Source organism: Charadrius vociferus, unplaced genomic scaffold (assembly GCF_000708025.1).
Source record: "Charadrius vociferus isolate BGI_N301 unplaced genomic scaffold, ASM70802v2 scaffold186, whole genome shotgun sequence".
NCBI lineage: Eukaryota > Metazoa > Chordata > Aves > Charadriiformes > Charadriidae > Charadrius > Charadrius vociferus.
Genome location: NW_009648793.1, coordinates 969,465 through 994,898, shown reverse-complemented (window position 1 = coordinate 994,898; position 25,434 = coordinate 969,465).

Genomic DNA, 25,434 nt, shown 5'->3' with positions numbered 1-25,434 from the left:
TGAGAGAGAGAGGAAAACTCCCAGCACACCAGTGATCTAAAGGTAATGCACATTTTGTTTGAAAAAAGTCAGTGTATATATATCTGAATTTCAGAAAGATAGTTGACCTCCTGAGTATGTGGAGCACCTTTTGCACCTTATTAGAAGAGGCCTGGCAGCATTCACTGTTACAGGCTGCCAGGCTTTGCCATGAACTCTGGGTTTACTTGGTATGAAAATACCAGTGGGAAAAACTCTGAAAGGTTGAGCCTAAGATGGTGGACACTGGCTTGCTGTTGAATGTCTTCACATTTTGAAGTTCAGGGTATTACTGATATTTGTAGTTTCACAAAGGTGTCAGTCCTTTAACAGATATTTTAACAGCATTTGTTGGGTCATTAGGAGGTAAGCTGGTTCAGCTTTCAGTAAGTAGAAGGTAGATCAGAACTAAAAGTGTAGGCGATGTCCTTTTGCTACCAGCTTCTAGAGAGCTGGCTCGGGCAGTTAAAATTAATCATGTATATAAAAGCTGGTGGTTGAAATAACCTGAAGACTAGACAAGTCCAAGTACTTCTTAATTTTTAAGGTCTCAGGACAAAGTCTCTAGTATTTTTTTTAATTCTTCGCATGTCCTGTTTCTATTCATGCAATTAATGATTTTTAGTTCATGAGAAATTAAACCGTCAGTGTTTTTTTGGCACAGTCATTCCAAAGCGATTAGCTTTGTCAGCTGGATCAAGAGCTGTCAACGGGCAGATGAAGATTTAACTTTTCCAAGTCCTTCCTGAGTGAGAGGATTTTAATGATGGTTAAGGCATCTTACACTGACTATTTTCTTATAAGAGTGACTCATGTTGAGGGTGGCAAGCTTGATCTGAAACCATGCAGTTGTGTGGTAGGAACATGCATTATCTTTTAGTATATCTGGGAAAACACGGCTTGGCTCCCAGAAGAAATATACACTGTGAAATAGTGGGACAGCAGTGGCATGGTACTAGGCAAGTTCATGCTTATGAACCACACACTGCAGATCAGCCATTTAAGGTAACTTTAGTGTGCTTAGTGAGGTCAACCAAAGAAAATAAACTAAAATTAAAGGAGAAAACATGAGAGGATTTTAGGCTGCTCTCATTTGTTGCCAGACGTACTATTTGCTTATCACAAATACTGCTAAGGTGGGTATAGTACTAAGCCACTTGTATTGGAAAGCGATTGTGGATATTATCACGTCACATGAGAAAGCAGAATCTTAATGTGGGTACAGAGGTTGACGCTATCTGATTATGCAGGGGCAATTACACTAGGCCTGGGGGAAATCATAAGAGTTGACAGTATTAGTTTTGAAGGGGGAAGAATAATACTTTAGTCAGGTGTTGAATAGCCACATCAAATGATGCTTGTCACTTCAAATAATCAGTTTCTGTATGGTTGAGTGCGTAAGAACTGGCTTTGAAGGTTAAATACATGGTAACGAACTTCTGGCCAAAGCCCAGTTCCAGGAAAAAACAACAAGGCATTAATGGTGAATCTTTTAGAGAGAACTTGGCCTCGGATCCAGTGGACCAAGTATATTCCATCTTTGCCCAAGTATGTTCCATCTTTGCCCAAATAATTACATTAAAGGTAAAACATACTTAGGAATAGAGAAGAATATGTGTATATAGTTATCCTCATATATCATAGAAATATATGCACAATATTAAGTTATGGTCTGCCTCTTTGTTCCATGTTCACCCTCTGCCCATCTGACCGGACCGAGTCAGTAGGAAAAGAGGTTGATGGGGTTTTTTTTGAAAGTGTGATTTTATTTGGCAAAAACATGCAAGGAAACAAAGCAGATATGGTTTATGTATTTGGTAGTTCTATTCTAGAGATATCATCAACAGAGACACGAATAAATGGAGTAAGTGATGTCAGATCCTGTTTAGTTTGACAGATTTGCTTAGGTTCTCTAAATGGAGAAGGAACTTCGCTGGAAAGAAATGAAAAACATTGAATACATTAAAAATACAAATTAAAAATCCAGACTTCCTGGAAACGTGAATATAAAAACTGTGAAATCCAAAAATGAGGCCTTAACAAATAGGCATAGCATTTAAACTTTAGGCTCAGAAGTACACTGTGATTGTGTGGTGTAAAAGAAACATAACAAGAAATCCTGACAGAAAGTTATGTAATTTTCATGGCTCTTTAAAGACTGATGAGTTACAGTCAGTACATTTAGCAAAAATTAGTGAAGATTCTGAAAGACAATCTTAGGCTCAAATAATAATGTAGAAAGAGATATGTGGTGGTTTAACTGAAAGAGGATTCTTAATGCAGTAGTTGAGGATCTGTTAGTCTTTACTACGGGTTCTGAAAGAAAGGTAAGGTGTAGAAACGTTAATAGGCTCATTGTTGAAATTAATGACAAAATCTATCTGTTGATTTGATATTCTCAAAAGGTCAAAAATATGTACAAACTTCTGTGGTATACTTTTTCAGAGAATAAGGCCTTCCCCTTCCTCTCCTTTCATGGAACATAAAAAGAGGCCTTATTTTTCTTGTTAGAAGTATTTTTATTGTGATACATTTAGCTAAACACAACAAAGATGTACATCAATTTTAAAGTACACTTATAAATGTGTTGTGTTAGGCTCTGCACAAATAAAGAACCAAAAACCCCCTATCTCTGAACTACTGATTTCATAGCTGCAGAAAATCACATTTGTTTCTGATAATATGTAGGTTAATAAATGATTTCCTATATAAATAAACCAGTTACAATGTCTAATAAAATGGTAAAAGTATATTGCCAATACTTTTTTTGCATACATTTGACAAGAAATTACATTGTGACTTTAGCCATTCAGCTGAAGAAATGAGAAAGTCCTTGGTCTTTTTGCTCTAAGTCTCATTCAGGGAAGACCATTAACTTTTTTCTTTTTTTTTTTTTTTTTCCCTATCTCCCTCCCCTCCTTAATAATTTGATTAATCATTTCAGTTACATGTTTCCACTTGGCAGCCTCCGCAATCAAAGGTTCTATCTCAGCAATATGTCAAAAACAATGACACCGCAAAGGCTTGACTAAACCTTGACATGACACTAAGTGAGGAACTTTATCTCTTGAGACAACTGAGTGGATTAGATTAAATGAACTTTAAGAGGAACTTTAGAGCTACAAGCATAACCCACACAATCCATAAATATTGAATATATCTGCAAATATGCACTGTCTAGCACTACTGCTTAATTCTGAATTTATATTAATTCTGTTTAAGAATAGCCCCGTGTCTTTATAACCATGCATAAATTAAATGAAGCGGCAACTAGTAAAAGAGAGAGGCTTTCACGAAGCGTGGAAAAACTATAAAGGTACCTTAAAACAACCTCTTCTATAAAATCCATGAGCCATTTTGGAAATTAGTTATCCTAAAACCAGTAAGACTTGTTACGCAGGTAAATATCCTTGTGCAGAGTGGATACCTGGAAGTTTCTTTAGAAGGCATGGTCTTAGAAATTCCATTCAGTGTGCCCAAATCATCCATACTTGTGTTAATATGTGGTTGGGAGTGTGTTGAACAGGAAGGAAGATTTGAGCTTTCTCCTCTGGTCTTCCTGTGGTTTCTACGCAGTGTGGGTCTGAGGCGCTTTGGCTCGGGCACCTTCCTGGAAATCTGTCTGATAAATCTGCATTTGACTTTGCTCTCTGAATGAATGTGATAATTTTATTTTTTCTTGTCAAATGGATTTTACCTTATATATATATTTCTTTATAAACCAGAAATTTGTGGGTGGAAGACATTAGGCAGCTGCTTCTGTGAGATGGAACAAACAGATGTGAATGGTGTGTAGGTGTGAATTGTGTAAACAGTGTGAATCATGAGTAGGTGTGAATTTTGGTGTGTGGGGATTTGCCTTGTAACTTCTTTTGTTTGTAAACCTGTAACTTCTATAGATTAGCACTGAGACACAGTTAACTGTCTTTTTTTCTTTGTGTAGTTAATGGCTTTTGGTTGACAGTGTTTGGATCTTCCACATGAATTCACCCCACCTAACTTCAGCTACACAAACAGCAGGCCTGCATGTTAAGGTATTTATCTAGGCATCCTTTATAACTAAGAGAGGGCTTAGAATGAATGATTTATCCCATTTACCTTAAACACTTATTTATGTGTGTGGGTATGTACAGGCTGCTATAGATATTTATCTGTCTTCATTAACTGCAGAGTAAGGCTGGAAGCCTGGTTTAGACTACAGATCTGCTTTTAAAATGGATTAAGTTAGATGAGGTGAATTCATTTTAGGTGCAAAATGAAGTCAACTAATTACTAGAGTTAGTTCCTTAGCTTTAAGGTCATGCTCCTTCTGCATTAATAGACATCAAAAGGTAGAACATTCACATACCCAAATTTATAGAACCTGTGGACAGATAAATTTTTCTGTAGGACAATGGAGACACTGAAAGAGATAAAGAAAATCGATACTGTGGGCTATATAATTTTCTGAAGCATCCCTTAGCAAATGCATACCATAGCCACAACCATATATGTTATGGTGCTGTTGTTATTCCACATACTTCACTGGTTACATATCTGCAAAATAAAAATATCAAAGTGCTGTTCTTTCTACAACAGTTTTAAAATAAACAGTAGGATGTAAAATATTTTGTCAAGTTGTCCATTTTGAACAAAAGCAGCCAAAATTAATTCTGATTTTAGTTATATAACCACATAGTACCATCATACGATGTATCATACTGAGTACTGACATTAAAAGAGTTAATGAATTCTGCTTTCAGATTCCCAATTAACTTAATTTTTTCATGTATCCTGGACATTTTAAGAATCTTACACAAAATCGCTATTTTGGTAGGAGGTATGTTGCACTGTATTTTGTGAAACTACGGGCATATAATGCATCATTATCAAAGTATAATATTTCCAGGGTCTAGGCTGTAAGCAAAGAATTAGTAAAGTTGAAGTTGCAGGTGAAACTGTTAAATGAGTTTTAGAAAGATGGGTGGCTATTTTAATGTATTTATAGATACTTATACGTGTTATTTATATTTAATAGATATGTAATCTATGCTGTGATTAAAACATCAAAAGCTATGCCACTGAGACATGTTTTTTTTCTTAAAATATTTGGAAGGCAAAGGAAAAAGAAACAATCTTTCAGCAAAATATTTCCTTATGACCAAGAGCATTTTAGAGAGAGATTAGTATTCTCTTTAATAAAACATGTTTTTATGGTCTGCATTTCACTGGATATTTATGTAGATGAGAAGCTGATGACCGAGAAATGGAACTGTAAACTTCTTTCTGAGACACATGGTCAATTGAACTTTCTTCAGTAATAAAATGTACATGTTTCGTTTACAATAAAATAATAAATCTGTCTTTATTTCAGAATGGTAAACCAAAGTCCACACATCTCTAGGGGTAGCTGATGACCTTAAGGGGGCTGCTCACAGAAAAATATATTGTTTAATATGTGTCAGAGTCATGTCTGCCAACAATTAGCATTTTTATGCCTTTTCTGATTGAGAAAAGTAATTTTTGTGAGATTCAGAAATGTTTTGGAGGTCTATTTGTTTTATGACTGTAAGTTTTGATATTTTGGAGGATCCAAATATCTTGCCATTTTACCCATTATTGTCTGTTTGCATAGCCACCGCTTCCTTTAATGAAAGAAATAAACATACCATTATTTTTCTGAGCTATTCAAAGGTCAACAATCTATTTTCTGTTACAAAAATAATAAAGTGTCTGTAACTCATGGCATTATGGCCACCCTTTTGACATCTGCCATGAAGAGCAGTAGCTTCTGCTGCGAAGCAGGAGCAGTATATGCTTAGCTCTGCTAATTTTATTCTTTAACAGAAATCCAGAAAGACAGTTTTAGGCATCTGTACTACCTCCATAAAGGTTTTAAAGTTTGCTATTATATAGCCTAGTATTTCTCTTGGTGTAGTCTAAAACAACCCTCAACCAATTTCAATTACAGAAGGATCATATAAAGGAAGTATTCATGTAAATATAACATAGTCTTGCTCTTGGGGTAGTCTAAGGCAATCCTCAACCAAATCCAATTATAGATGGAGCATATGAAGAAAGTACTCATTTAAATATAGCTGACAGGTTCACAGATAACTAGAAACTAGTAGATCATCTAATCTTACTGCTGAGATAGTATAGGCCACAGGATTCCATCACTGAGCCCAATAGTCTAAAGAAAAATGTCTTCTAGAAAGCAATCCAGCCTTGATTTATAAGAATCAACAAATCTCTTGCTCCCTTCAGGCATTTTGGCAAACACTTCCATTTTCTCTGTAATTTGCCTGTACGATATTATAATTTGGTCACATTTATCAACTTTATATGAAACATGTGCCTTCTGGGATAATATTTCTGGTTTTTTTTTCTATAAATAAGACATTACAAATGAAACAAAATAATTGTATGCTATGATGGTTTCTTAAAATAGGCTGCAATATGCTCTGCATGGTAAAGAGCAGAACCCTTTCTTTGTGTTGTAGCTTCCTACACATACAAAGCATACACAATATAGCAGTCTAATTAACTCATAAGGTGCAATCCCATGTCCACTGGTTAAGGGGTGTGATTTGTTTTTTAGTTTGGTTATTGGATCAAAACATGCTAGTAACACCCTCTTTTGCAAGTTCTCTAATATTTATATTTGCTTTGCAGAAGATCTTTGATCCTTTGCTTACGTTTGTGGACAATAAATTATCATTGTTTACTAGAAGTTCCAAAGACTGAGAGAAGTCATGTGTTGGAGAGCAGGGCAGCTTAGGATGTGACAGAATTTAGAGTTCTGGCCATACAAGACTGATGATAGTCCTGTACATGTTTCAGCATTCAGTATTTTGCATTAATTTTATTCTTCTTTTGAAATTAAGACTGTGATTGCAGAATTAGGTAACAGAGTGATAACACTTATTTGTTAAGATGATAGTGAATGCGAACAATGCTAATCTGATGTCTTTTTATGGACCATACTTTGCTCAGCTTAAAACTTGGCAAAGATGAAGGGTTTTTTTGTTGATTTGGCTTTGTTTCTGTGATAGAAATGGAAAAGCAAATACTTTGAATGCTGTAGCACATGTATCAATAGAACATCAAGAAAGAATCTAATACCTGTGGAAAGCTTAGGGAAGTTGGCCTTGTTTACTCTCCATATAAAATTTCAGGATGTCACTTTGAATTATTAAGGTGTTTTCTGTTTGTGTCTTGAAACTGGAATCCTGACATGGGAAAAGAGAATAGAGGTCTCTGAGTTTCAAACTATTATGAAACTGAATGAGAAGCGATCTTAAACTCCCTTGGTAATCTTTCACGTACCCATAAATATATCTTAAAGCATGCTTTCTGTAATAAATCACTATAATATAGGTCTTATGTCTGTCTTAATATTATAACATCTGTGAGCAAAATAGACGTGAGCTTGTAAAGGGATTCTTGTAAGAGACTGTCTTCATAAGTGAAGTCTGTAGTATGCAAATGTAATGCTTATAGCTGCAGCATTTGCAGAAATTGTGCGAAGTAAAGACTGAGCAAAACATAAAATTGTCCTGGTACTCTTAACGTTGGTTGGCATAGGACTCAAGGGGTGTTTAATGCATGGCATTAGAAGCTATTAAAGAACCCCGAATTTTTATTGTGACTAAACCTTTAATTCACTAAGCAAGAAGTTGGTGTAGCCTCAGATTTATTTTCTCTGACTTTAACACTTTTTTGTGAGGATTAAGTAGGAAATTTTTGTATAACACCTTGAAAATATAAAAAGCAAAGTACAAATAGAAACACTTGTCAAATATATCTAGAAAAAATTAAGGCATGCTAGAATCACTAGTCAACTATATTACCTTTCTTTTTATACAGGGGTTGTAAATAATGACTACTGCTGCCTGAAATTTTTTTCTCTCCTGTTCTGCTAAAGGGCCTCTATAGAACCCCTTTCTTTCAGCTCAGGAGTAGATCTTCGTAAATTGTGAAGTTGCTGCTATTGATCTAGCTATTTTTTTTTTTTTTTTAAAAATCTTCAAAATTTAGACACAAGTGAAATGTAGGAAGTATTGTTAAAAGGCTGTCAGTCCTTGCCACGTCATCGTTTCTTTTCCTGGGTGTTCAGAACCATTCAAACACTGCCATAATACAGTGTGCCACCCTAGAAACGGCTGCCTAGTTAGAACAGTGTCTTAAGGGTACAGAAACATAACTGCTTTATTGTATATTTTGCTCTCTCGCCTACCACTTTTAGTTGAGTAACTTTTCCTGCGCTTCAGTATTGAGCTAGATGAAAAATTATATGGAACTATTTAACAGATACTTTACTTCATTGGGTTTTTTTTCCTCATCAGCTGACAACATACTTGTCAATAATGTTTCATTTTTCCTTTTCTTTCTCAAACATGTACTAAATGACCAGATATCACTGCATTGCATCTATACCTGTATTATCTGGAAAAGAGTAGTTATTACTGGTTGTTTTTAAATGTTATGGGTAAGACAGCATGTTTCAACCAAATTCTAGATTATTCTTAGAGCTGTAGGCTCCAAGGTGGTGAAGGGTGATGAATTGGAAAGTAAAAGCTTGAGATTTACTGGATGATAGTAGGATGCGTGTAACTGAGCAGCAGTGTTCTTAAATGGGCTGGTTTAGTGTTAATGGGCTTGAATAATGAAGTAGGAGTTAGTACTGTTAAATTTAAATTAGTAAGAAATGATATACAATATTTGGCACAAATGAAAAGAAAAAAGACTAATAAACAGAAACTTAGCATGTCATCAGCCAGAGAGTAAGAGGCTGTGTGTCTGGGCAGGCTTATGAGGCAGAGAAGGGGCTCGGGCTGGTATTTGGGTGGGGAGGCCAGAGTGTGCAGTACCTGTGGGAAAAGCCTGTGAGTGCGTGCATCTGTTTGGTAGCGAGCTCCAAGCTGGACCAGTCAGTGAGTAGGGTACCAATGGGGAGGGTAAGAGGGCCTGGGAACTGGTCGGGGGTGTTGGACAGACAGAGGGGTCATGCCAGTATTCAAGGGATCTGCTAAAGCGCGCGCGTGTGTGAATGGAGAGTGTTGAGTGTGTGCTGTCAGGAGTGAGTTTCAGTCTCCACCAGCCGAGAGGAAGGGACTAGGCTGTCTGTGCTTGTGTTTGTGTCGGTCCTCCGTGTAGTTGATGTTGAAGGCAGCACCTTGTCTGTGGCAGCCTGTGTAGCTGGCCATGTTGATGTCCTCTGTGTGCGTGTGTTTGGGATTCACGCTCAACGTCACTGCTGGTTGAACTTGCAAATGAGAAAGCAGCAGCTGCACCCATTGACCAGGTATGGATCCCCAGGCTGGACTCCAGGAGCTGGCAGGAGGAGTTACTGGGCCCCAAAGCTGCTGGAGGTAGTGGCCACTTCTGAAATCCCTTAACAAAATGTAATCAGAATACTTACAACCAACTCCCAAGTTTTCTGTGTAAGTTTTTTATTTTTCTTCACAAAAAGCAATTACACTGATGAAAAAGCACATTAATCCCCAAAGATTGTTAATCTTTACAATTTTATACTATCATATAACCATAAATATAAGCAAAATCCCTAAAGATCTGTTTAAAAGAAAGTGTCTTTGATGAAAACACAAAAAAGTAACTACAGAACAAACCAGAAAAAAACCCAGAAAACTTAATATTGTTGTGAATAAAAATCAAGGTCAAGTTTATCTTGCGGCAAACAGAATGAATATTAATTAAAGATAAAATTTCCACAAGCTAAAATAAACTTGTAATACTTTTCTAGTCTAGAGATACCATAATCCACTAAATCACTACCTGTTCCTATTATATGTGTATAAAAAAAATCATGGGGTACTTTGTCCAAATGGAAAATTATACAACCGGTGCACTACTTGTGCAATATTCAGAGCTCATGTAGCATTCCATTGAAGTTTTGAAGACTTGGTTTTCTGCTTTTTGTTCCCCCTTGCCCCGAACAAAAGAATTATAGCATGGGAATCTACTTTAGTAAATAATCAGTGACAGTTTTCAAACACTCACTCGTTTATGCTCCATAGTTTAAAGGCCTGCATGCTTATTTCAGTATTCACATGTATATATATTTATATAAACTCTAATTGGCTGTGCAAAAAAAAAAAAAAGCAAAATTCTTTGGTAAGAGAAGCTAATTTGCATTATATCAGATATTAGATGTGATGATAGGTAGCTGTTATGAAAGATACTAGAAAGTTTATATTACAGAAAATAATAACACTTACTTGCACCAGTTTTTTTCCTTGGTATATTATGCTTTAGCTTTCATAATTGCCAGAGAGTTTTAGCCTTCTCTTCATATTACAGAATCACTGAATTGCTTTCTTTGGTGCACTTACTGCCTCTTGTAATTCTGTAGTCAGGCACTTTCTGTGGATATCACAATTCCTCTGAATCTTGAATAAGTGAATCACAGAATGGCTGATGTTGGAAGGGGTCTCTGGACTGACTAGTCCAACCCTTTCTGCTCAAGCAGGGCCACCCAGAGCTGGTTGTCCAAAACCATGCCTGGATGGTTTTTGGGTATCCCCAGGGATGGAGAGTTGGCAACCTCTCTTCACAACCTGTGCCAGCTGTCACTCACCCTCACAGTAGAGGATTTTTTTCTTATGTTTAAGTGGAATTACTTCTATTTCAGTTTGTGCCTCTTCTCTTTTCCCTGCTTACCACTGAGTAGAGCCTGGCTCAGTTTTCTTCATAGCCCCACTTTGATTATTTGTACACATCTATTAGATCTCCCCTGAGTCTTCTCCAAATTAAAACAATCCCAGATCTCTTTCAGCTTCTCCTCATATGTCAATACTCCAACTCCCTAATGTTCTTCATGGCTCTTTGTTGAATTTCTAGAGTATGCCCATGTCCTGCTTGTACTGATACGTAATTCATATAGCAATTTCTTTTGCTGTAGGAATTACATATCTGATTTTTGTGCTAAGGAGTAAGATAACATACAGAGTGATTTTTCAAGTACCCAAAACTATGAAGTGGCCCAAATCACTGCATCTAAATCTGATTTTCTGGTAGCTCAAAATGCAACAGATAGGCTAAAATGAAAATGTTGACCAGTACTCATTAAACTGCTAGCCCATCAAATAAGTTCTTATTTGATGAGAACTCAGTAACAGGGTCGGGGTGGGTGGTGGGGAATATAATTCAGCAAATAGGCAATTTACAGTTGCCAGGCCAGAGAAGTGAAGATCCTATGATATAACATGAAAACATTTGAATGGTCATACTGGTTTAGACTGCATGTCTGTCTAGCCCAGCACCCTATCTGGCTACTTAGAAAAAAAATAGAAGAATAATACAAAGCTTACAGTGGTATTTTTTCTACATTCTTTCCTAGTTTTCTGCAGTTGGCAGTTCAGTGAATTCCTAAGCCAGGAGTCCTTGCATTTAGTAACTGATGGACTAATTACTCACAGACTTCTGTTCCATGATTTCTTTTCTAGAGCGTGAAAGGGCTTCATAATCTAGTACGGATCTTATGAAGAGCCACTGCATTAGTATTTGTTCCAAAGCTTATGTAATTTCTGATTTTTTATTTTTTCTCAAAGAGATTAAATTCACTGCCTTAAATACGTATGCATCTTCCTTTATTCAAATAAAATGAAACTCTCAAATTTTCCTGCAATCTCTCATAAGCTTGTAGGATTTGTAAAGCTAAATTTAGTAATTAATTGCTTGTTAGCCATTCTCTTTATAATGGCCAATATGTTATAAATTGTTAGCAGAAATATCTCTGAACTAGAACTGTTTAGAGAATGTACTTCTCAGGGATGGAGGGAGAATACTTGGCAAAAATTAATATTGAACTTATTTTTTCTGAAACTGTTCTAAACTGATTAAATATCCTGGTGTGGAGAAGTCAAGTAGTCCCTATAGTTTAGTATCCTGATTGTGATACTGACTTATGTAAAAAGCTTCACGGTTGCATGCAAGAATATCTAAAGTATCTAGTAATATAAATATCTAGAGTAAATTAGTCCTATTAAGATGCTATTAGCCCTATTAAGATGATGTTAACCCTACTGAGCTACAGTAACTAAAACCTGGCATAAGACTTAAATAATTTAACTATGTTCCCCCCCAGCACTTTCTTTCTATTAAATTTATATTTTTTTGAAAGTGCACGTCCAATCCCTTTCTGAATCTTTTTATATTCCTATCTCAAGTATAGTGCTTTAATCGCTTTAATTTCTCCTGAGTGGTTTTCTCTGTCTTTTTCTTTTAGGACATATGAATAGAATATTCTGCATGTATTGTTTCCATACCGTACTTTCTTACTTTATGTGTCTTCTTACCCTTCTCCTTTCTAAGATTAAAGAAAAAAAAGGTCCTAGGTTTTTCTGTTTCCTTTAAGATGAGAGCTTTTTCATCTCCTTAATCATCACTGCTATCCTCCTTCACCCTATATCTGGTATTCTTCCATAAATTGAGTGGCAATTTTCTATCAGCTTCTGCAATAAACTAGAGTTTTAGTTATATCTACATACCTCAGCAAAATTGCAACCACAATAACTATGGAAACTGTATCTACCATACAAGGTCAATTTTAACCCATGCTTCTATTTAGAATAATCAGCTCTGGCGCTATGTAAGCAAGTGGAGGCCAGCGAGTTGCAGAAATGAAGCAGAACTATCAGGTAAATAGTCTAAGACCTCATCCTGTGTAAGTGTCATATACATTTATTGTTCATTGATGTTAATAGGTACTGAGGTCATTCAGTGGCACTTTAAAGCATGAAGGCCTTATTCCACATTAATCTATATTTACAGTTTATTTTTGTTTTGGTTTTAATATTAAAGCGCTTCAGAGGAAGCACTAGTAACCATAACAACTACAATTGGACATGTTTCAACTGGTTTATTTCTGTATGCAATTTAATAGCTTTGGCTTTTCAGTGGTTGAGCACATTTGGTTTAATGCTCTCTTCTGTAGTGAGGACAAGGACTAGTTTTAATCTGGTGACTCAAATGTACAACTCCAGAATCTTTGCTGCAATTTCAGTACTGACAATTACAACTAAAATGTTTGAAAGGATGAAGAAACAATTATAAGGAGAGTATGAGAAAGTCATGAAGCAAAAAGACCAAAATCTGATACAAAATGTAATAGCTATTATGATCAGTGACACAGATTGATCTTCATTAAAATCAAAGTTTTCATTAAAGCAGAAGGAGTAACTTCAAACTCTATCTATATGCAGTACTCTTTTAATAGTGACAGTGTGTTTGAAACAAACTTTTTTAAGAGTTAAAAGTGGCTAATTTTAAAGAGTCAAACTGCATGCAAATGAAAACGCACACACTAGTTAGAATTAAGGAGCAAGGGCAATTAAGGAGCAAGGACAAAATATTTGCAAGTGCTACAGCAGCTGTTTACAGACGTGTTATGAAATGCTTTGGAATAAATTATAGATAGAAATGTAATCAACGTGTAAAATAGTTTGTCATGTATATGTGTGTGTCTTACAATATAGTGTATAACAGGCATAAACATAATTTAGATATACTAAATATTTAATAGCATATTTATTGTGTATATACCCTGGAATATATAAATACAATAAAATCCAAAATTAAAAAAATTGGATAAATATTAGTATTAAACAACATAGTGAAAAACTATTAGATGTAAGAGTGTAACTTAAAAAAAAAGTAATGTTCAAATGCTGTTTGTTATTATACATAAAACTGTAATAAAGCAGAAAGGATAAAAGTGTATTCAGGCTTTTGCAAATACACCAAAACCAGAAAGTGTCCCAGAGAGTCTGAGAAGCCCGATAGTGATAGAAGTATAAAAAGGCTACTTAAAAATATAAAAGCAGTATAAACTCCTTAAGGAGTGTGAATCTTCTGTAGTGCTGAACAAATAGGATCCAGTTCTCAGCTTATCCTTCAGCACTCTGGCTATTAAAAATAAATGGTACCTATGTTGGATTAATTTTTGTCAAAACCAGAACAATTTTTAAAATCTACATCTTTTGACATTACATCTTCTAATAATGTTTGGAATTACTGGGGTGGGGAGATAATGGGAAGTAAATAATAGATAAGAAATAGAAAGAGTACCTCAGAAACAGTTAATGTAAAAATCTTCAAAAACTGAGTACTTACCTTTATGTGAATCAACTTCATAGTCAGAATTAAATCAACTCTACTGTGAAATAAAGAACAACAGTAAATATTTTCCTCATTTTAAGATATGCTTTTATCCTATAACCTTGACCAAAGAAGTTGATGCTAGTACAGCAGATAATTTGTAAACCAGAATTACCTGCTTTTAAGTACTCAATAGCGAATTACCTTCATGACCTTAGAGTCATGACATACTTGACTTCCATGAAAAGAAAGACACAGAACATTGTGCGTTCTGCCAACTGTCTTCTGATTTAAAGTATCTAATGGCTAACAGAATCAAGAAAATTTAAATAGATAATTAAAGCATTTGATTTTTTTACCAATTAATTGACTGGAATAATTACCACACTCAGCTTTCTGACGTGGTGCCTTCTCTATGCATTCGTTAACCACATGGTCATATTCAGCTGGCTATGATTTCCTAAAGAGCAGTTCATAATATTAAAGTGCAGTTAATTAGAGACGGAAGGTAATCTTGCTAAGCTCAGCCTGAGGATATTCTTCGATTTTAAAAGGTTGACTTCTTATCTGAATTTGACAATTGGATTATTTAAATTTATATTGACTTTTGTGAAACTGTTTAAATGTGTAGCTCATAATTTAACTTACAGTTGCACCAACTTGTTAAAACAGATTTGCTAAGATGATAAAATGAACTCATTGCCTATTCTAACAATAATGAGCTGTGAGTTAGTGACAGGGAAGATGTAAGAATCTGAGGTGAATATGTAACTTCCTTCTGTGCTTGACTGAGGGATAATTCCTGAAGCAAGCTTCTTGGCACAGAAGTTTTACCTCTTCTTTGCTTCGGTCTCATTAGAGAAAAGCTCAACCTCTTTTAATCTCTCACCGCGATTGTTTCCTCCATCTCTTATTGGTTTATCATTTTGCAGATCTGATATTGTAAAAGTTGAAACAAAGTAAGAATAAATGTGTGTCACAGGAGAACTTCTAGGTAGGGCAGAAGCAAGAACAGAAACGCTCAGTGGTATGTAATTTGTAATTTAAAATTTGTTTACTAGGAAAGATGGATATAGTGGGTAGATTGCGATTCTGTGCACACACACACACCCACCCACCCCAAAAGACTTCTATTCTATGGCACTTGCACTCTAGTCTCACACAGACCAGGACCCTAGCCCCGCTGGTCCACTGTTGACCAGCACCATGGACCTGGGAAACAGGACATTCACTCCGGCTGTTTGGCAGGCCGGAGTCCTGGCTGGTGGCCTGGCCCTTATGCATCTCTGGCTCAGCTCTCTGCAGAATCTGGGACATGGCGAGAGGGTAGTTGTTTTAACTATGGACTGCTTTCTAAAGTAGACTGTTGGTAGAAGCTGGCAATGGCTTGGCTGGCCATGTGGCACCAGGGTAGTCTTGTTGACATTCTCCATCCTGAAGGTCAGTGAATGGTTTTCGTAATGGTTTCTAACATGTTCTGGTTTCCCTCCCAAACATGGCACAGAAGTGAGGAGTTAGCAACAGTTACATAACAAAGTTAATCTACTGCTTAATTGCTTTTCCAGCTTGTACCAGATTAGTTTGGTGACTCAGAACTGGCCGGAAGTAGTAGAGGTCTCGCATACCTGGGATTTTACCCTGTGACATGCATCTGTGCTACCTGATGGTAATGACAAATAATTAAAGATCTAAAGGGCTCTCCTGTTCTTTGCATCATTATACAAGACTTCTAGCTCATGCACATGAGCTGCATATATACCAGCAGCTGTGGGAAAACTGTCTTTGCGGCAGAGATTCAGTGACATAAATAGAAATAGCGTTACTAGTGTTTGGATAGCATCTGGTCTTTCAAGCAAATGTTTGGAGTCTCATTGTTGAAGGGCAAAGAAAGGAATCACATATGGGAGGCTACAATGATGCTCATGTCCTCCACTGATAGCACTATAGTCCTATCTCTTGCGCATTTCTATTGATCTCATCTTTGCTCACCAGCATGCACGTTCATATTCCAGAGTGCAGCATCCATAAGAACTAAAGAAAAATATCTTCTAGTGGATAAGTTATCCCTTTTCTTGCAGATCAGTTTTCTGTTTTGCTGTGGAATTAACACGTTCCTGCATATTTTGCACAAATTTGAGGGTGTTTTTCTGCAGGTATCTTCACCTTTGGTTAAGTAAACTACCATAGTATTTAATCAGAAGCCTTTGCTGTGAATGACAAAAATACCATTTTATCTAAAGAAAAGTAAGGTGGTGAGGCTATTTTATGATGAGACAATTAAAACAAATTTTAGTTCAGTTTTTTGACTGTCATACTGGTTGAAATTTCCTGCCTTCGGTTTTCATGTATCTTATGATTCTATTGTTTGTCGCGTCTGTCATTCAGCCAATTAAATTCACATTGAGAACAACCGTTCTGAGGGAAGAGAGTCATTCTAATGAGCTCCTATTATTGTTTACATTCTTGTACACTAAGTGGACTTTCAACGAACATTGGAACCTGACAACAGAAGGAAAGTATTCTTGTTAGTGAAAACTAAGATGAAGACATTGTTGTCTTTCTGAGATGCTGAGATTTATCTTCACAAACTGTGAATTTAGGATGTCCTTTATGCTCATCTATAATTACCGAGTCTCTGTTACTTGTATTGACATTTTGAATGAATGTAGTCAAATCAATAGATCTCAGTGGAGGTGAATTTTTAGAAGTAAATGATGTGTACAGGGTGTGAGAATGATTGTTTTAGTCTTGATCCAATATAAACTGCTTAGTCAGAGTTGCACTATTCATTTCAATTATGCTATTCGTTTAAAGCTATTTATTTAAATTAAGAATATTTCTTTCTAAATGAAAAGTTTAAAGTCATTGACTTTTGTAGATTGTTGCTGCAATTACAGGTGACAAATTAATGTCATATTCCATAAATGATACAATCTTTGACTTACGTAATAGCAACCCCATTGGCTGACAAGTTGAAGACTGGATGAGATTTACAAAGAAGCAGCTGCTAGTGCTTTGATTAAAGAGCCATGTTTCTACTGACAACTTCAGCAATTCATGTCTCTGCTGAATGCAGTCTCCAGCAGAGTCTGGGGTAGAAATATTTTCTCGTGCTATTTCAACTTTGGAGATTTCAAATTCTTTTTTTGCTTATGCACTGAGGCAAACCCAAACTTTTTGAAACATATTCAAAGTATAAAGGAGTAAGGCTTAGAGAAAGAGGACGGTAAAAAAACCCCACCTGAATAGTCCGATGGAAGCGTGCCTTACCTGGTGTTCCGGTACCTTGAACTGTCACAAATATGTGTGAATGCTCTAATCAATAGCAGAAGGCCATTCTTGGATAGATGTCTCTGTTGGAGAGACATTCCTGTTATATAAACACATTGATATTTATGTGATAGATCTGAAGTCTCTCTTTTTCAAATTCACAGTGAAATGTAGTGAATAGAAGACAGCTAGTTGTTGGAAAAGGGTCTCCTGTAACAGAAACTACTCTGTTCAACTGAGCAGCCTTTTTCTACATATTGGTGCTTGCTAACAGAAAGCACTATAGCCTACATTTGTTTATGCATGTATAAGCATCAAACCATTGGTACATCTGATACTACAATAGGTTGTTGCATAAAGCAGAAAAAAAGGGCGTTTTGCATACAAGCTCATTGCTGTGGGTAGTTTTTTTTCTTCCGTTTAAAAACAGAACAAATTTTTCCTTTGTAAAACAGAACAAACTTTAAAAGCAAAGGACTAATGCAGAGTTGACAAGTGAATAAAAAACTTAAATGCTTCCTTTTTTCATGTTACAAATATATTTATGTCCACAACCATTTGTAGTGTTTCAAACTTCTGTGCTTAACTTTGTCTCAGATATTTTAAGAGAAATGCTCAACTCATTGCACTTCCACTGACTCCAAGAAGCCTACCATTTTAGACAATGAAAGGCATCGTATTACTGATGGAGATATACTCTAATTAATCCACATCTATTGAACCTCAACCATGAGATAATTTATCGCTGTCTTTGTTGTACAGAATATAAAATCAGGGAATCATATTAGTCCTTCTGATCTTTTATTTTTGGAATTTGTAGCTACATATTTTATCAACTGAATTGGAAGAATTACATATATGTATATAATTGTGTGATTTGCAAAAGATACTGTAAGTAAACATTACAACAGAGAGGGCATTCAACAACTGACAGCACATAAAAACACCGTACTGGATCAGATTAAAGGTCCATCTATCTTGGCACCCTATGGCAAGTAGCAGGTCTGCCAAGCAGCTGATCTGGTGAGTTTCTATAGAATATTGCCATTATAGATGGATACCCAGCTATTCATTTGATTGACTGTCTGTGAGATACTACCAAACAAAGAAAAATCAAATTAAAACCAAACCAACCAATGAACCAATAAGCCAAACAAGCAAACAAAGCCCTCAAACCCCACAGTATCAGAAAGAGGGGGAGGAGAAGTTTTTTTTCCGAATGAAGCTAAAAACCAGTTTAGGAGTGTTCGTTTCAAGTTTGGCCAGACTCAGATCCTAACACTTTTCATAAGTAGTCTCTACAGAAGTAGGAGGCTTAAGTATTTCCAGTATAAGACCTTTCTAGACTTTATGTAAAGTAAACAGTATAGAGTTTAAGTTTTTTTCCTCTCTTCATCCCAAGCAGAAATAAAATAGTACAGTTGTAGAAAATATGATTTTTATTAAAATCCAGTCTAGTTATGATTTACTATTTAATCTGCTATAAAATTTAACAAAAAGACACGCATACAGGTGAATCTGTATATGCTTGCAAAATTTCAAAGGAACAGCAATACACTTTGTAAAGAACCAATATTGCAGTAGACACACTCAAAATCCAGTAGCTCATACATAAGACAATATACAAGCTATAAATGAAGTTCATTTGCAACATGACCTTGATAAATGCAGAATGACAGCAGATTAGCCTTCCAGACCTGTAAAGTATTGTTTAAAAGAACTTGTAGTTCTGCATATATAGTTTCCTCAACTGTCAACTATTTAATTTAGTATGTAGTTTAACGGCAATTCTATGTTTAAATGACCCAGTTTGCACCAAGTGTTTCGATTAACTTATCCACGAGGCAATGCTGAGAGGGATGCATATTTTACTAAATGCAGATTTATGTGCTCTTATGAATTTATATTTGCCTCCTAATTATTACAACAACAATAAAATCTTCAAGTTTACTGAATGTTCGTGAAACGCACAATTCTTGATATCAGATATGCTGTTCTTTTAATTTGTTGGGTTTTTAAAAAAAAATTATTTTTATCCATATAAAGGCACAGAGATGAAAATTTTACACGTCCGAAGGCAGACAAAACCTTTTTCAAATGAATCTGTGAAGAAATGTGTGTGAGCAGTATAAAGAATCTGATCAATAGAAAACAGAAAAGAAGCAGGAAAAGAAAATTAAAATTAAGGATGAAGGAGCTAACCTGGGAGCAGGGAACACGGTTAAGGTTTGCTTTGCTGTGCATCAGAAACACAGGATCAATAAGGCCATTGCTTAAACTGAAAATAAAAATTACTTGGGTAAATGTGCTTTATTATTCTGGGCCTTTGTGATTACGTGATTTCAAGACTTTTCTGCTGTTGTTCAGTTCTGCGTGGCTTATTTTTTTTCTTCTACAACTCATCAGTCTGTTGTTTTTTTTTGTTTTGTTTTTGTTTTTTTTTTCTCCTGGAAAGCTGTCTTCTACAGCCTAAACCTACTTGTCTATCTATATATATTTGTCTATACTATTTTATAGAAAAATAAATTATAATAATCAAGCATGGGAAAAAACCCTAATGTTCAGTCTGTGTTATAGCTCCATGTATCAGGAAACAAGAAAACAAAGATAACTTTGAGACAGGATACAAGCCAGATGTTGACATGAGTTAAATCGGAGAGATCCATAAATTCATGTAATCTCAGACTGTGATTTAAACTTTCACATTTTGTAAGAGACTTACTGAACTTAAAGGGCAGCAGTATCTGCTGATGCTCTCAGTTCTCCTTAATGATTCATATTAGATGGATTGTATCGCTTAAAGGTGTGTAAACTGACAAAAGTCAGCAAGAGGCCATAGTTCTGAGGCCTTGAACTGAATTCCAACTCACAGGAAAAGCCATCGCATGCCAATCGTACTGTAATCATAGTGGTGAAGAGAATGCAAGCCCTCCTGTAAGACGCATTTTGATCGAAAAGAAGCTGCTAAGAGGTCAAAAACGCTACTTGGGACGTGCAGGAACAAGTGGATTATGTATTGTGTTTTTCTTCTTCCCAGGATTGAAACAATACATAAAATTTTGTGTTTGATAATGGCTTGTTCCTAAGAGGTCAGAAAAGAGAACTGAAAGACTCAAAGAAAACCTGTATTCTTCTATAGTTCTAAATCTTATTTTTTTTTCAGAGAAACATCTTTGGATTTTTTTGTATGCTTAAGAATCTAGGAAACAGGTGTGAAAAAATAATGAAACAAAAGCTGCAGATCAAAATGAGAAAAAGTCTGCTGAATCAGAGCAAAGTTCTGCCAGTCTAGAAAATCACAGAGTTGATCTTTACTTTACAGGCAATCAGGGTTGATTGAAGACTATGTCCCTCTAACAGCAAATCTAGTGAAATGATGACCTCTGATTTTGACAGAAAATATCTGTGTGGTTCTTTGAGAGAGAGCAGGAATTAGAAAAGGGCCATCTTGTATACCAAAAGCTCTTTCCGCCTTTGCAGATAGGAGGTCAGCTTTACAATGACGTTGATTGGGTGATTGCTCATGTTAATGAGGTGTTGTCTGGAGCCTCCTTTTCAAGTACTACATCAAGAAATCTATGTTGAATCATGTCCAATAATAAGATATTACTTTGCATTGGTCTTATGAAACATCATTTTTTTCAGTGTATCCAGCAAGAGAAACAACAAATGATTTAAAAGGACAGAGCCAGTCCTAGAAAGCTTTTGATGACAAAGACCAGACGGAAATGTTTTCAAGTGATCCTCCAAGGAAATGTCTTTTGAAAGATTAGAGGCCATGTCAGACTGTTGAGCTCAGTGCTGTAAGTCTGCTGTCGACATTAGTTTATTCGCCACATTTTATATAATGAACATATTCGTAGAGGCATTGTAGAGGAAGGGGGCCTTGTACACCTACAGAAACAGTCAGAATGAATACGATCATTCTGTTTCTTTTGCTTACACATGCATATTACCTCTCGCTAGAGTGAATGAGCCAGGTTCATTTGTCTTATTTCCACTTCTTAAAGCGATCAACAATACTTTCTTTTTTAATTCCCCCTCAGTCTGCAAAGGAAGACTTTGCTCAGACTAATGGTAGAGAGGAACGAGCAAGAAATGACCTCCTTTATTCTGGGTCCATTTTTTAATGGAGCAGTCACCTGCCTTTCTATCAGCAAGTTTCATAGTGTGGCAGGTTTAACCTTCCTGTGGTTTAGCCCCAGCTGGCAACAAAAAACCATGCTCACTCGCTCACTCTGACCCCGCGACAGGATGGGGGGAGAATCAGAAGAAAAAGGCAAAACTTGTGGGTTGTGGTAAAGGCAGTTTAACAGAACAGCAAACGAAAGAGGAAAACAACAACAATCATACTGATAAACAAATTTACAAAATACAATTGATGTACAACTGCTTACTGACTGGAACCCAGGAAGCTCCAGCCTGCTCCTCTGGGGCAGTTCCTGCTCCCCCATCAGCCAGCTCCCCCAGCTATGTACTGAGCAGCATCTCACAAGGTATCCAGTACCAGTTTGGCTAGTTTGGATCCGTCCTCCTGGCTGTGTCCTGTCCCAGCTTCTTGTGAAAATTAACCCTATCCCTGCCGGAACCAGGACAAACCTTTAACAGATAACTAAGAGTTTATTATCTTGGAAGAACATGAGTATTTTAGATTTAGGAATGACTGATCTTTGAGGATTAAATTCAGCTAGTGATACTGGACAGAAACTACTTATGCTTTTCAGAGTTTTGGGGTTTTTTTTTGTCCTTCAATTTAAATCTTTTTCCCTTTTTCCTTAAAAGCATAGTATAGTTCCTTTGATTTAAATAAATGAGGAAATAAGGAAAATATGAGGAAGTTAAGAATATGAGTTCATTGCAGTAGATTCAACTCTCTTCTGAATTAGCTTTTCTAGTTAAAATTTGAATGGTATTTTGTAGTTATTATGTTTTTATTGTTCTATTTGTATTATACAAAAGATTATTTTCAAATGGGAATTTTGTGTGTTAATTGAGTATTTCAATTAAAAGATTGCTGGAATGTCGTGTGCATTAGATTTGGTGACTCCAGCTGCGGAAGCAGAATATCCGAGGACTAAAGCTCAAGAGCAAATGTAAATAAGAGGACCCTTAACCTAACTAACCAACCTGTCAGAAAAGTGGCTGCAATGCAGAATCTCTTAACGTTGGATAGTTGCCCTTGAAAATGTTTCTGAAATATTAAAGCATGTATGTGAGCAACGATGGGAATTATTGAAGCAGAGGATAAAAACCAGTAAACAGTGGAGAGGTTTTTTTTAAAAATAGGTTTTATTCTTTTCCCTGTAAGTCCATGGGGTAAATTTGATTTTCTTTTTCAACAAGAGTCAGTCCTTGCAAAAATAGAGGGAAGAGGATTTTCTCTGCTTCAAAAGGTTTTCTAATGTTTTCCCAAGTTAACACTTAAAAGCACTTCTTCTGAGGCTTGAGGAGAATTTTAAAATTGGAAAGACTGAACATCTGTCCCTTGTTCTAGAATTTGAAATTTTACCCAATGGAGTAAAGGCAATGTAACTCACTTGTCTGCTAAAAAGTTGTACCAACAGCTCAAGAGGGTCAAAATTTTTAACTAGCCTAGTTACCCCAGAAGTTCTGCTGGCTTTTAATCAGAGGTGAACTGTGAAAGTGTGTTTAAAGTGCTACATTTGCACTTTAAAATTACTAAATCACCTTTGAATGCATAGTTCATACCTATATTACAGCAGAAAGCAAATAAAAATTGAGCTGTTAGGATAAAGCAAATTTGTCAAGTGTCAGCTCTCACGAAATTTATAAAACAGATGTCAGGATATATTATGCTGTGTGCAGCAGAAAGAAATGTAAAAGAAATCAAAGCATGAGTGATATTATTTTACGATAATTAAGAAGCATAATTTTAGTAGGCAGTCATCAATAGAGGATACATTCAGTTATCTAGGAATGTTTATTAACTCAGTCTAAAAATTCCACAGATACATTTTACCAAAGGTAAAACTACACTTCTGCTCTCATTCTTGTACGTAGGGTACCATCTTGAAAGCAGTACTAGTAGGAAATTAGATCTCAGGGAGCTTTTTTCTCTTTTTTGATGTGTCTTTGCTATAAGAAGGAAAAAGTTTACAGCACTTCGCAGTCTCCAGTAAACTACTTTATGTGCTGATTAACCATTTGGAAAGGTACACCTCTGCATAAGGAAACTCTTACTTGAATTAGGTAGACATCTCCAATGACCATCCAGGACAGAATTAAAAAAATTATACAGGAATATAAAGCTGAAAAATGTCCTGGGCAAGGGAGGTGTATTAGGACATTAGCTACAGAATTGAAGCAAAAAAGAAAGAGATCTGTGAAATCAATATAATTTTTTTCAGAAATATTTTTAAATGTGCTAAATGTACTGAAAGTGTGCAAGCATCTAAATCAGAAAAAGACTCCTTGTATTTTGACATATTTTGGGGCAGAACTAAACTAAATTATCGTAACTGAAATTTATGAAATTCTGAAGTTCACATCAGTTGTGAAGTTGTCCCTTTGCATCACACCTTGTGAAAGTTCAGTATCTCTGTATGGTATTCTTGTATGAAAGGAGAATATTAGGATAAAAAAATAATATGAATTACCTTGCAGGAAACTGATACCGCAGGACTAAGAAGATACAATGTCAAACGTACCAACTTAATGATTAAAGGCAGCAATAAAATGCAGCTAAATATGGATAAGCTAAAATTAGGAATGTCTATATGAGGAAAACAGAACGGCTAAGAGAAGTTAAAAGGTAAAGCATGTAAAATATAAAGAGCTTTGATACAATTTGGCTTATTTTCAGAATAACACAGAAAGGAAGGAAAGACAGGAACGGTGATGATTTAAGAAAAATAATCACACTCAAAATAGGTGTCAGGAGCACTTTTTTTCATGCAGAGAATGATAAATGTGTGAAACAGGCTGTCAGGTGTAGTTGATCAGGCAAAAACACTGGGGTCATATGAGAAAAATGAGATGCCTTCCACAGGGGAGCGACGTACTAAGAATGGATGAACTTGGACAGGCTGAGTAACCTCTTTCATTCCCTCATGACATGTTATGTTATCCTCTCAGTGATCTGTTCTGCAGTTGTTTAATTGAAAAATTCATTCTGGTTGCAGCTTTATAACATTGTCAGAGGACTTCTTAATTCTGGTCTGGAATTTACATTCTAATAATACATTTTGAAGACAGAATACTAGTGTAACGATAAGCAATGCTGATCCTTTTAGCATTATTCCTTTAAGTATTCAGGTGAATTAGTCACATGTGTGAGGACATCAGGCCAATCTATGTTATGATTAAGTGTAATTTAAATGGTACAGTTTGTTTTCTACTGTGTCTTTTTGGTAGAAGACTTGGGTGTGGAACAGTGAGCTTTTTAGCTGAACTGTGATGGAAGAAGAAAAACCAACTTGATATTAAGTTACATTCTGCAAAACTTTTTTTATCCTTTTGACAGTGTTCCTTTTTTAACCACAAGGACTTCATGACCTTGCAATCACTACTAATTCCAAGTTGTTTTTAGTACTTTATCAGGGGAAAAAAAAAAGATGATCTAGATGATAATCAACTTCATATGATTGAATTGCATTTAATAGTTGTTTGCATATGACACCAAAGTGAGCAGTGGGGATACCAGTAGATACTCTTGAGGACAAGGCTGCCATTCAGAGCGACCTAGACAGTATGAAGGAGCAGGCCACCAACAACCTTCTGAAATTCAACCAAGACAAGTGCAAATTTTTTTCCTGGGAAGGGGGAAACCACTGCAACAACACAAGCTGGGGCCTGACTGGCTGGGGAGCAGCTCTGCTGAGAAGGACCTGCGGGGTGCTGGTAGCTGGCAAGCTGGGCAGGAGCCAGCAGCGTGCCCTGGCAGCAAAGGAGGCTGAGAGCAACCAGGTATGTACCAACAGGAGCACAGCCAGGAGATCCAAGGGAGCGACTATCCACTTCTCTTCACTCTCGTGAGACCACATCTAATATCCTGCATCCAGTTTTGGGCCCTCCAATAGAGGAAAG